The sequence below is a fragment of the Sarcophilus harrisii genome, chromosome 4, assembly GCF_902635505.1.
Source record: "Sarcophilus harrisii chromosome 4, mSarHar1.11, whole genome shotgun sequence".
Taxonomy (NCBI): domain Eukaryota; kingdom Metazoa; phylum Chordata; class Mammalia; order Dasyuromorphia; family Dasyuridae; genus Sarcophilus; species Sarcophilus harrisii.
In genome coordinates, this window is record NC_045429.1 from 306265116 (window position 1) to 306276274 (window position 11159).

At 33.9% G+C, this 11159-nt stretch overlaps 1 pseudogene; it reads right to left on the reverse strand.

The window, feature by feature from the left end:
• Window positions 1-3423: 3423 nt before the first annotated feature.
• LOC100930709 lies at window positions 3424-10603 on the reverse strand (annotated as a pseudogene).
• Between the last annotated feature and the right edge of the window lie 556 nt (window positions 10604-11159).

Here is an 11159-nt window from a genome sequence, read left to right on the forward strand (position 1 = left end):
GATCTATGAGGAAATTGTTCATGCCCTCCACTTTTTGTTTTCTTTTACATCAACATCAATGCTGATTTAACATCAATGGACTATCCATTACTTAGTCCTTACTTAATTCTCATTCTCACTCTGAATAGCCTATCTCCTTTATACTTTTCTTTGATTCAATTCAATTCAATTCAACAAGCATTTATTAACTATTCACTCTATGTAAAAGGATCTTTATTAGCTTTTGAGGACACAATGACAAAAAAAAAACAAAAAATATTCCTCTCCCTCAAAGAACTGACATTCCATCTTTGGGAAGGGGAGAAAATCAACATTTACAGAGATAAATAAATGCAAAATAATTTCAAGAAGAAACGAGCTCTAACAACTGGGGAAGAACCAGGAAGCCCTCACACAGGAGCTGGCACTTGAACTGTGCCTTTAATGACATTCTTTACTCCACTTATTCATAATTCTCTGTTTGTAATGTGTTGCAACCTTTTCACACCCACTATATGCCTTTCCATTGACCTCAGAGTGATACTCATTTTTAACTCTTCAGAGAATAGTAATCTATTTCTCTCATCTGTACAATTCCAGAAGAATACTGTTATGAAAAATGGACTTTTAAGTAGAAATTTAGGTCTTTAAAATTTTTTGTGGCCCTGTATTCCTGAACTCCTAGTTCAAGTTAATAGTGCTAAGGAGATAAAAGAATCTAGCAGACTCTATCCTAAAGTTTACCAATGCGGTGCTATTTTTTCAGGATTTATTTTTGGAGCATCTCTAGAGGTCTATTCCTCTTGAGGGTTTGCATTAATAGGTAGAATGATTGGATGTGTGAGATTCCAAAGACAATGTTGAGAGCTGAGAATGAATGTTAGAAAAACAATGCAAGGATCACTTTGGGGAAACTCTTTGTCCTCCTTTCTCCTTTTCAGGCAAGGAAGGAACTCCTCATTAACTGTCCAGTTCATCAGAGTTTTGTCTTTCCTCCCTTTCTCTGAAGGAGAAGTAAAAATAATACGAAGAAGCCTTTACCTTGCTGCTCACTCTTTTTTCATGCCTCTTTTATACTCTATTTTATTTGCCCCTTTCTACAAAAGAAATTCCAATGGCTACTAAATTCTTATCTGGTATAATTAATACTAGCCTGAGAAGAGACAGGGAGAGAAGTTTGTATCTCTGGAAAAGCACAGAAAATAGTCTTGCTTTGATGTAATTAAGAAATGAAGGAAGAGAAAAAAATGTTCATTTGAAAGACCCATGTGAAATGAAGGAAATGTTTAAATCATGCTCCTAGGCAACCATAACTTTCCACAAACATGTGAACCTCTAGGCAGGGAGAGAATAGTTGTTTGTCTTTCCTTTTTTAAAAAAGAGGATCAAAGACAACATGGAGTGATTTCTTGATTTGCAGAATCTTTTTGCTTAAATGAAGCAGAGTGGCAGAAAGTCATCAACCTAACTCTGTCTTCCAGATCACTGAATTCCAGTGACAAGATAAAAGTCAAGGTGACTGGTGATGGCTCAGAATGCAATGGATGACCTTAGTTTTGTTGCCTGACTAAACTCTAAGGGTTCCAGAACACCTGCTTCAGGAGCTTTCAGCTTTCAGCTGCCTTCATGGCCACTGAAATAAATTTTTCTCATCTGCCCAATTCACTAGGGGAAATCTTCATATGCTTGGGGCCGACATCCCTCTCACTCACTGATGAGTCTGAAACCCACTGGTTATCCTCAACTTGAGTTAGTAAATCTGCCAAGGCAGTTTTTACCATGGTGTGGCCGCTGAACATGCTATGGCTTCTTGGAGCACAGGTGAGAGTTGAGTGCCAAAGGAGTCTCCAAAGGAAGATAAGCATCCCTGAAAAAGGTTTGGCAAACCCTCACCCTAGAGGTGCTAATCCTTTTTGAACACCTATATAGAGATATGCATATCCCTAGACCTACCAGCAATAAGTCCTCAAAGTAAAGTTTGGGAAGGAGCTGATTTTTAATAAAATATTAAAAATGTGTGTTGTTAATCACATGGGAGGACTTTGTCCAGTACCTACAAGAACCCAGAACTAGGATCTATTTTGTGGAGAAATACTGTACTATATTGGCCTCTGGCATGGCACATGGGTACCACATAATCCCCCATATATTTCTTCATAATTGGTCACTCTCCTTTTAAACTGAATCATTTGCAATTTACCAAAAGTAATCTAACTTATTCTTCTCTTGTTCAATTATGGATTCAATGCACTGTCCATTTCCAGTGTCAAGCCAACAAATGGATACTGATGGATGAGTTCTATAGATGATATATATTAATAAATAAGCTCTATCTAGCTGTACATCAAAGTTGGAAAATAGTCATTCTTCATAGCAAAGATCTATACAACTAAGTTAAATGTTGACAATCAGATACATATAATAAAGTTAAATATTGACAATCAATTTATATTCCATTTGGAATCAATAATTTTTCCCTCTGAAAGCAAAATAAAGTTCATTGGGTTTTCCCAATAGAAATTCTCAGGGGTCAATTGACTCCAAATCACATTAACTCCAGGCATTTTAAAAATGAGTTCCAAAAGTTATAGCAAAGGAATTGTGGTTGGCTTCTGCAAAGAAAAAAATCTCAAAATCTGGGTGAGAATTTTTAAAAAACAGATTCAAGAATTTGAATTGCCAGCTTTTTAATGGGAGCCCAGCTTCTGCTTGCAAACAGGGTGACATTTTGCAAAGGTTACAATGAAGAATATGCTTGATTGGACTTAGAGTAAAATGTTATAAAATCTCTGCCAAGAAATTACTTTTCTTCCATGGGTTTTTCTTTGCATTGGTTTTCTGGGGCCCTTCAATAAACAAGTACCATGGTTTCACTTTTCTTCCAAAATTGATGAGAGGAAGTGAATTTTGGCAGAGGAGACAATGTGCTCAGGCCTGGTGTTAAAACTTTTCCTTGAAATCTCACAAAAGTCTTACCAAATATTCTGGGGAGGTTATTCCAAAATAAAAATCTGATATTTCAAATTGTAAGAAAAAACCCCAGCAAAGATCTTCAATAAAATCTAGAGAAGAAACTTTCCACTTTCCCGTTTTCCAAATTTTTTGAAATATCTACCATTAATATCAGAATCATTTACAGAGAATTAATGGAAAAAGGAAATTGGGGAGAAAAAGTAGAGGAGTGGGATTTAATGAGAAGTCTCTTAATTTCTTTCTGTTGTCATTTTGGAAGAAATAAAGTATTTCATTTTTGTAATGAAAATTGTTAGTCAATAAGTTTTTTTAATAAAATCTAAAATTAAGAAATAATTATATAGTGTTAATAGAAACCTAAACTAACCATACAAAGGTCATTTTAGTGAATTATCTTGCACTTTTCATATAAAAAATAAAGGTATTATTCTTCTTGGTCCAAGTTAGGAAAGCCATTTTAAAAAATGGTTGTTACTGGACAGCATTTAAAATGACAATCTTTATTTTCAGAAGAAAAGCAGAATTACAAAAATCACTCTTTTTAAAGTGAGATCTATTTTCAAAAGAGATATAAAATTTCTGCTTATTTTCTCTAGTTTGCTGTCCACTTTTGCAGGTTAAGATTTCTTTATTATTATGAAAGATATCATAGAAATTGGACAGATTGCCATTTGCTACTTTTTCATCCTTTCAGAAAGAAACCAGCATACTTGCTAGGCGAACACCGACATCTTTAAAGGCATGCAATAAAAAGATTCCCAAAATGATTGTTAGGAAGCCACTTAATACCAGTAATGTCAGTGACAGGCATGTCTTGTCACTCTTTAAAAAGAACAGCTGAACAAGCAAAATAGGTTTAGTGAAGAATATACATTGATTGGAGTCACTATAAATGGATTAAATATATCTAGGGCTTTGTTTAAATAATTGATGGGTTTACCTGTCCAGAGTATACTGCTTAGCAACAGAATTCAGGACAGCAGGCATCTCCACATAAGCTTTCTTACAAAAAAAATTTTTAATAGCCAAGCCTAGACCTCAAACACAAGTGTTAGAAATGACTCTAATTAAAGAGATTAATATGTAAACAAATATATTTATCTGTCTCCTATACAAGATTTACCACAAAAATTAATATCAAAGTCAGAAGACCAATACATCACATTTAAGGATTCTATCTCTTCCTTTTTTGGAGCATGAATCTCCATAACAGAAGATGCTAAAGTACTTACTATCCATTTACACACACACACACACACACACACACACACACACACACACGAAGAGTAAGTCTTTTATTTAGAAAGCATGATGAAAACTAAAGACTTTGTACACCTCTACTTCATTTAAACCCAATTCACTTACAAGTCAAGACAGCACCTTCATGAATTCATTGATCCTCTTTAAGAATGAAAGAAAAACAAATAATGATGATTGTTGGAGGGGATGTGGGAAAACTGGGACATTGATTCATTGTTGGTGGAGTTGTGAACGAATCCAACCATTTTGGAGAGTAGTTTGGAACTATGCTCAAAAAGTTATCAAACTGTGCATACCCTTTGATCCAGCAGTGTTACTACTGGGATTATATCCCAAAGAGATTATAAAGAAGGGAAAGGGTCCTGTATGGGCACGAATGTTTGTGGCAGCCCTTTTTGTAGTGGCTAGAAACTGGAAACTGAATGGATGTCCATCAGTTGGAGAATGGCTGAATAAATTGTGGTATATGAAAATTATGGAATATTACTGTTCTGTAAGAAATGACCAACAGGATGATTTCAGAAAGGCCTGGAGAGACTTACACGAACTGATGCTAAGTGAAATGAGCAGGACCAGGAGATCATTATATACTTCAACAACAATACTAGATGATGACTAGTCCTGATGGATCAGGCCATCCTCAGCAACAAGATCAACCAAATCATTTCTAATGGAGCAGTAATGAACTGAACTAACTATACCCAGAAAAAGAACTCTGGGAGATGACTAAAAACCATTACATTGAATTCCTAGTCCCTATATTTATGCACACCTGCATCTTTGATTTCCTTCACAAGCTAATTGTACAATAATTCAGAGTCTAATTCTTTTTGTACAGCAAAATAATGTTTTGGTCATGTATACTTATTGTGTATCTAAGTTATATTTTAATATATTTAACATCTACTGGTCATCCTGCCACTTAGGGGAGGGGGGGGGGGTAAGAGGTGAAAAATTGGAACAAGAGGTTTGGCAATTGTTAATGCTGTAAAGTTACCCATGTATATATCCTGTAAATTAAAGGCTATTAAATTAAAAAAAAAAAAAAAAAAAAAAAGAATGAAAGAAAAACAGCAACAATAAAAGGAAGGCATTTATTGGAACATTACAAACTAATAGAATCACTAATGTGTCTGGTACAAATAAATAAACAGCAAAATCAACCACTTTACCTGTTGCCTATTGGCCAACTCATCCCAACCACTTTTTAACCTATGTGCAGCAGGTACTTCCTTCCTTTTTGGAAGTATGTTCAGTCATTAGTCCAAATGACCACATGGAAGTTTGAAGGTGATGTGACTTATGGCCAAACGTGACCAGAACTTAACAGATATACTAAAAGAGCCACCCTTTCCTTTAGATTATTTTCTTTCTGGCTTCAAAGCACAAGGACAACTCTTGGAGTTCTCCCTGGAGGGTTAGGATGGACTTGATCCTACACTACTTTGCGATATGAACACACATCCTGCCTATTTGCTATCTTCTTTCCTTTGAGACCAGATGTTATGAGAATTGAAAAAGTTGGAGGTCTGTTGATATCAGCAGCAACTTCTGGCAAGGCAACTTCCCCTGAAGAAGCTGGAGCTGATAGAAAAGGGGAATACATGCTTCAGGCGGTTCAATCAGTGTCAGAAAAGAATGGTAAATCAGAGAAAAGTTGACTAGAGCAAGGAGAAAAGTGGTATCATAAAGGAAAATGCCACCAAGGAAAAGATCAATGTAAGACTGCTCTATGAAATAGCAAATTAGCAGCCTTGCAAAAACTGTTTCCAGTTTCATTGATGTTTGAATATTTGTTTTCTAATGGAATGATTAACGTAATTGATGTAAATACATAAGCAGTAAAGTTGTTCGCCTTAATTTCTTACATTGACCAACTGATTTCATTAGTAATACTAAGTTAGTGAATTCTTTTAAATCATTATGTGGTTGATGTTGTGTTTTTTTGTACTCAGCATTTTCTTTTGGTGTAGTAACAAAGGATTTACACAAACCAAATTAATGTATGTATGTTGAGTATCTTTCTAAATTCCCTCTTTTGGGGGGAAATTCTAGACTAAAGTAAAAAATACCTTAAAATTACTTTAAAAAAGTACTTAGAGTTGAGGTGATGAATCAATGAATATGAGAAATGGAATCCTACTTATATATTGAAGAATCAGGTTTTACAACAATAAATTACATTTAATAAATTAATTTAAATAAATAATAAATTAAATAAATAATTAATAATAATAATTTAAATAAATTAATTTAATAAATTAAATTTACAACAATAAATTCAGTGATATATGCATGTACAACTTGACTTGTTCTCAGTAAGCTTTCTCTGGCTAGTTTCATGAGATCTTTCTTTTTAAATATGAAAGTTTCCTCCAATGAAAATGCTAAAGTTCATAAACTCAATCCTAGGCAAATGTCACACTTTTCCATGACCCTGGTTCATCTAGTTAACAAAATATTCACATAAGTCACAATGGTCACAAAACAGAGAAATTTCTTGTGCTAGGGGCAAATTTGTACAGTCTTTAATTCTCTGACTTCCCACATCCCTATTTGGGTCACTGAGTGGCTATAACTGTCCTCTTTTCCTTGAGCATCCCACTGACATGAACAGGAGTCTTTGAGTTCCAGAGCAATGACTAGGTGCACTCCCTTGCACATGGAAGAACACTATTTTGAATTTGAACTACAGAGGCTACTGTTATCTTTCGGAATGACATTCCCTGCAATTCCATTTCCTCATGTAGCAAATGGCAATAAAAAAATCTGGTTTATCTGATTCATAAGGATGATGAAAGGGAATATAAAATTCCTGGAATAACAAAATGAGGCAGGGAGAGCTTGAGAGAGAATTCAATTTCAAAAGAAAAAAATCAAGCAAACCATAAATGATCTACCAAAAGTACAAAGGTGGTCTAGATGAATTTTTAAGTGAATTCTATTTAATATTTAAAGAGTAATTAATACATATGCTATAGAATTATTTCCAAACATTAAAAAAAGAATTATGCAGATGATGATGTGAAAATTCTTCCCCCAAAGTTGAATGTTCTATCAATGCAAAACATATTCTTGTGTCTACCTTCTACTACGAAATACATTTCTTCCTTCACCTCCTCTTAGGTTTAAAAAAAAATCCAGATTTTTTAAAAAAAAAAGTTATTGAATTTTTGACCCCATGAGATAATATCTAATTAAAGTTATTAATAGTAATTATGATATTTATTCTTTCCTGGGCCACCTTTTCTCTATCTTCAAGTCCTTATTAGGTCTTGTGGGTAATTATCATCTCTGTATAGATGATTCCCAAAGCTATCCTCTCTTCCATACTCCAGTCCTACATCACCAATTATCTATTGAACATTTCAACATGTCCAAAATAAAAATCATTATCATTCACCCAGATTCATGACTCTTCTGCACTTCTCTATTTCTGTTGAAGACAACACCATCCTTCCAGCCATCTAGGTTTGCAATCTCAATGTTATCCTTGACTCCTCACTCAACCCACATATGAAATCAGTTGTCAAGATTTGTTGGTTCTGGGGCAGCTAGATGGCACAGTGGATAGAGCACCAGCCCTGAAGTCAGGAGGACCTGAGTTCAAATAAGATCTCAGACACTTAACATGTCCTAGCTGTGTGACCCTGGGCAAGTCACTTAACCCCAATTGCCTCAAAAAAAAAAAAAAAAAAAAAGATTTGTTGGTTCTACCTCTACTCATTTTTCTCATCTATCCCCTTCTCTCCCACCTACAGTCATCCACCTAATCCAAGGTATCATCAGCTCTTGGACTATTGCATTAGCCTACTGATTGCTCTCCTTACCTCTTTCTTCTCTGCTATACATTCTACAGATACTTCATACCTCTGTGATACTGGGCCATTTATATAACCTTCCTATGCTTTGTTTTCTTCATCTGTAAAATGAGATTTGATGGCCTTCTTTCCAGGTCTAATTCTATGACCTTATGATTCCAAAGCAGAAATATAGCCCTGTCACTACTTCTCCCCTCTCTCCCCATCTTTTCAATAAGCTCTGGTGGTTTCCTAGGATCAAATGCAAACTTTTCTTTTTTACATTTAAAATCTTTTACAATTTGACTCCACAGAACCAAGAGAGCATTATACACAGTAACAAGATTATGTGATGATCAACTGTGATAGACTCGGCTCTTTTCAATAATAAGATGATTCAAGGCAATTCCAATAGACTTGGAATGGAAAGTGCCATCCAATCCAGACAAAGAAATGTGGAGGCTGAATGTGATCAACACATAGTATTTTCACCTTTTTTGTTGTTATTGCTTGTTTGCTTGTTTTGTTTTCTTTCTTGTATTTTTTCCCTTTTGATCTGATTTTTCTTGCACAGCATGACAAATATGGAAATACATTTAAAAGAACTGGATGTGTTTAACATAAAAAAAAAAAACCCAAAATAAGATAAAACAACTTAGCTCCAGTCAACCAATTTTCAGTCTTATACCTGACTATCCTACAGGCACTCTATGATCAAGAAAGACACTTTGGTTGGACTATAAGAAATGGTCTTGATGTTTCTCACATATTTCATTTTCTGCCTCCGTGCCTTTGCACAGGTTTGTCACTTATGTTTGGAATGTATTTCTTCCTCAATTCTGACTCTTAGAATCCCTAACTTCCTTCAAAATCCAATTCAAGCACCACCTCCTATAGGAGACTTCTTTTGATCTTTCTAATTCTTGCTTCCTTTCTATCATAAAAATTACTTATATGTACATATATACTTTGTGTATGTTTTGTATAGCCTTATTCATGGTGCTGCCCTTTTAAGATGTGAGCCATGTAACTGCTGAAATGGGAAAAAAAAGCACTTTCATGAAGTGCTAGGAGAAGAAATAAATCACCTTGGTAAGAATTTAAGGTAATGCCTGTTTTGTAGGCTTAAAAAGGGTAGGACAAGAAATTTTGATAAACCAAATACTTGTCAAGTTTATCTTTAAAGAAACACAGTTTTCAGATGGTATATGAGGATTTGGATTGTCAAAAAGAGAAGAAAATGGATTTTTGAATAAAAGAAAAAGTTTAAATGACTTTATAAAAGTTGTAAGGTGATGTTCCAATAGGTTAATAGTTTGGTGACTTGAAAGAGGGAGAAAAATAACTCTTATTTTCACTTCTGAAAACATAAATTTACTCAAGACACCAAGTAGAATCTCTCAAAAATCCTTTGCATATTTCTCCTTAAGATAAGATATAAATTTAATCTCTCATAAAATAAGTTATTTTAGTCCTTTTTAATTTGTCTTCACTTTAGCAATCACAGATTCTACCACAGATTTCTCTAAAATGCACTGTAAACTACCAGTTTCATACAGCTTCTTAGAAAATATCTTTAAAATGTTTCTTTATAAAGTAATCATTGATGGTTCTAACAAGAAAGGATTTTTCATCATGTTCTTTCTCTCTCTAACTTCTCCACAGACACCTCATAGATTTTCACAGATTAACATTAAACCCACACACACTCTGCCTGACTCCATAGAGAGAAACATCTCATAAAATGACAGTTAAAACTGTAATTCCAAAATGTCAGCTAAATTGCCTATTCCTGAACTTTTATTTTCCTCTTAAAATTCACTAAAAGTAGTTTTAATATATTAGTCTGTGTGGGAGAACCTAGTAAAATAATTATGTTTCTCCCCATAGCCAAAAATTTTCAGTCCCCTGAAAATCATTTCTGGGATATCAAATTAAAATTATAGCAGGGGTCCTCAAACTACAGCCCGTGGGCCAGATGCGGCAGCTGAGGACGATTATCCCCCTCACCCATGGCTATGAAGTTTCTTTATTTAAAGACCCACAAAACAAAGTTTTTGTTTTTACTATAGTCCGGTCCTCCAACAGTCTGAGGGACAGTGAACTGGCCTCCTATTTAAAAAGTTTGAGGACCCCTGTAATATACAGTATATATATATATATATATATATATATATATATATATATATATATATATATACCACAATATAAATTGCTTTAAAAGTTATAGGCTGACATTTCTAAATTTTATAGATAGTCTCTTTCCCTTAGATGTATCTATAAATGAAGTTTTAATAAGAAAGACATTGTCTTTAGGCTTAACCTTTTCCCCTTATCTGATCTAGGCTTCTTCACAGTTCCAGTGAAGGTTGTTGGATTTTTATATAGTCTTCCTCACTAAAAGCATAATTTTTTGAACCATTATCTAACTCAGACTAATTGTATCTCTTCTTTTCAGAGAACTCTTAACTAATTGCTCATAACTACTTTGCTCCTCAAGGAAAGTTTCTATGAATTATTTTTATACATACCTTATCATCACCACCACTATCACATTCTGGTATTATTGTATAAACAAGCAAATTATCCATTCTCTCAGTGGCTTAAAAATTAAAAATTGATTTTTAGTTGGTTTCTTGAAATTTTACAACTAAATCTATCACATGTTTATGATTATTGATAATATTGATAATAACTTGAATATAATATTGTAACTTTATTTCTGTCAGAGTATTTTGAACTAAAGTCACAACAATTTGTTTAAATTTTTTCAACTTGTTTCCCAAACATGAAATATATTCATTAGGGATGAACTATATCCTTTTCATCCTGAAAGACTCCTAAGCACAAATCAATAAGTAATCATATTTCATGCCCAATTACACATTAGTTAATATATTAAACCTGTGACATCATTTCATTTAACTTTAATTCTCTTCTTTCCATTTCTTTCTCCTTCATTAATTGAAAAAGCAAGAAAAACAAAGCCTCTTACAAATGTAATAGTAGAATCAAGCAAAACAAATTTTTGCATTAGCCATATTTGAAAGAGAAAATTTGCTTCTGAGTCCATCACCTCTCTACCTAGAAGTGGCTAGCATTCCTTTTTTTCCTCTCTGGAGGTGTAGTTGGTTCTCTTGTATTGAC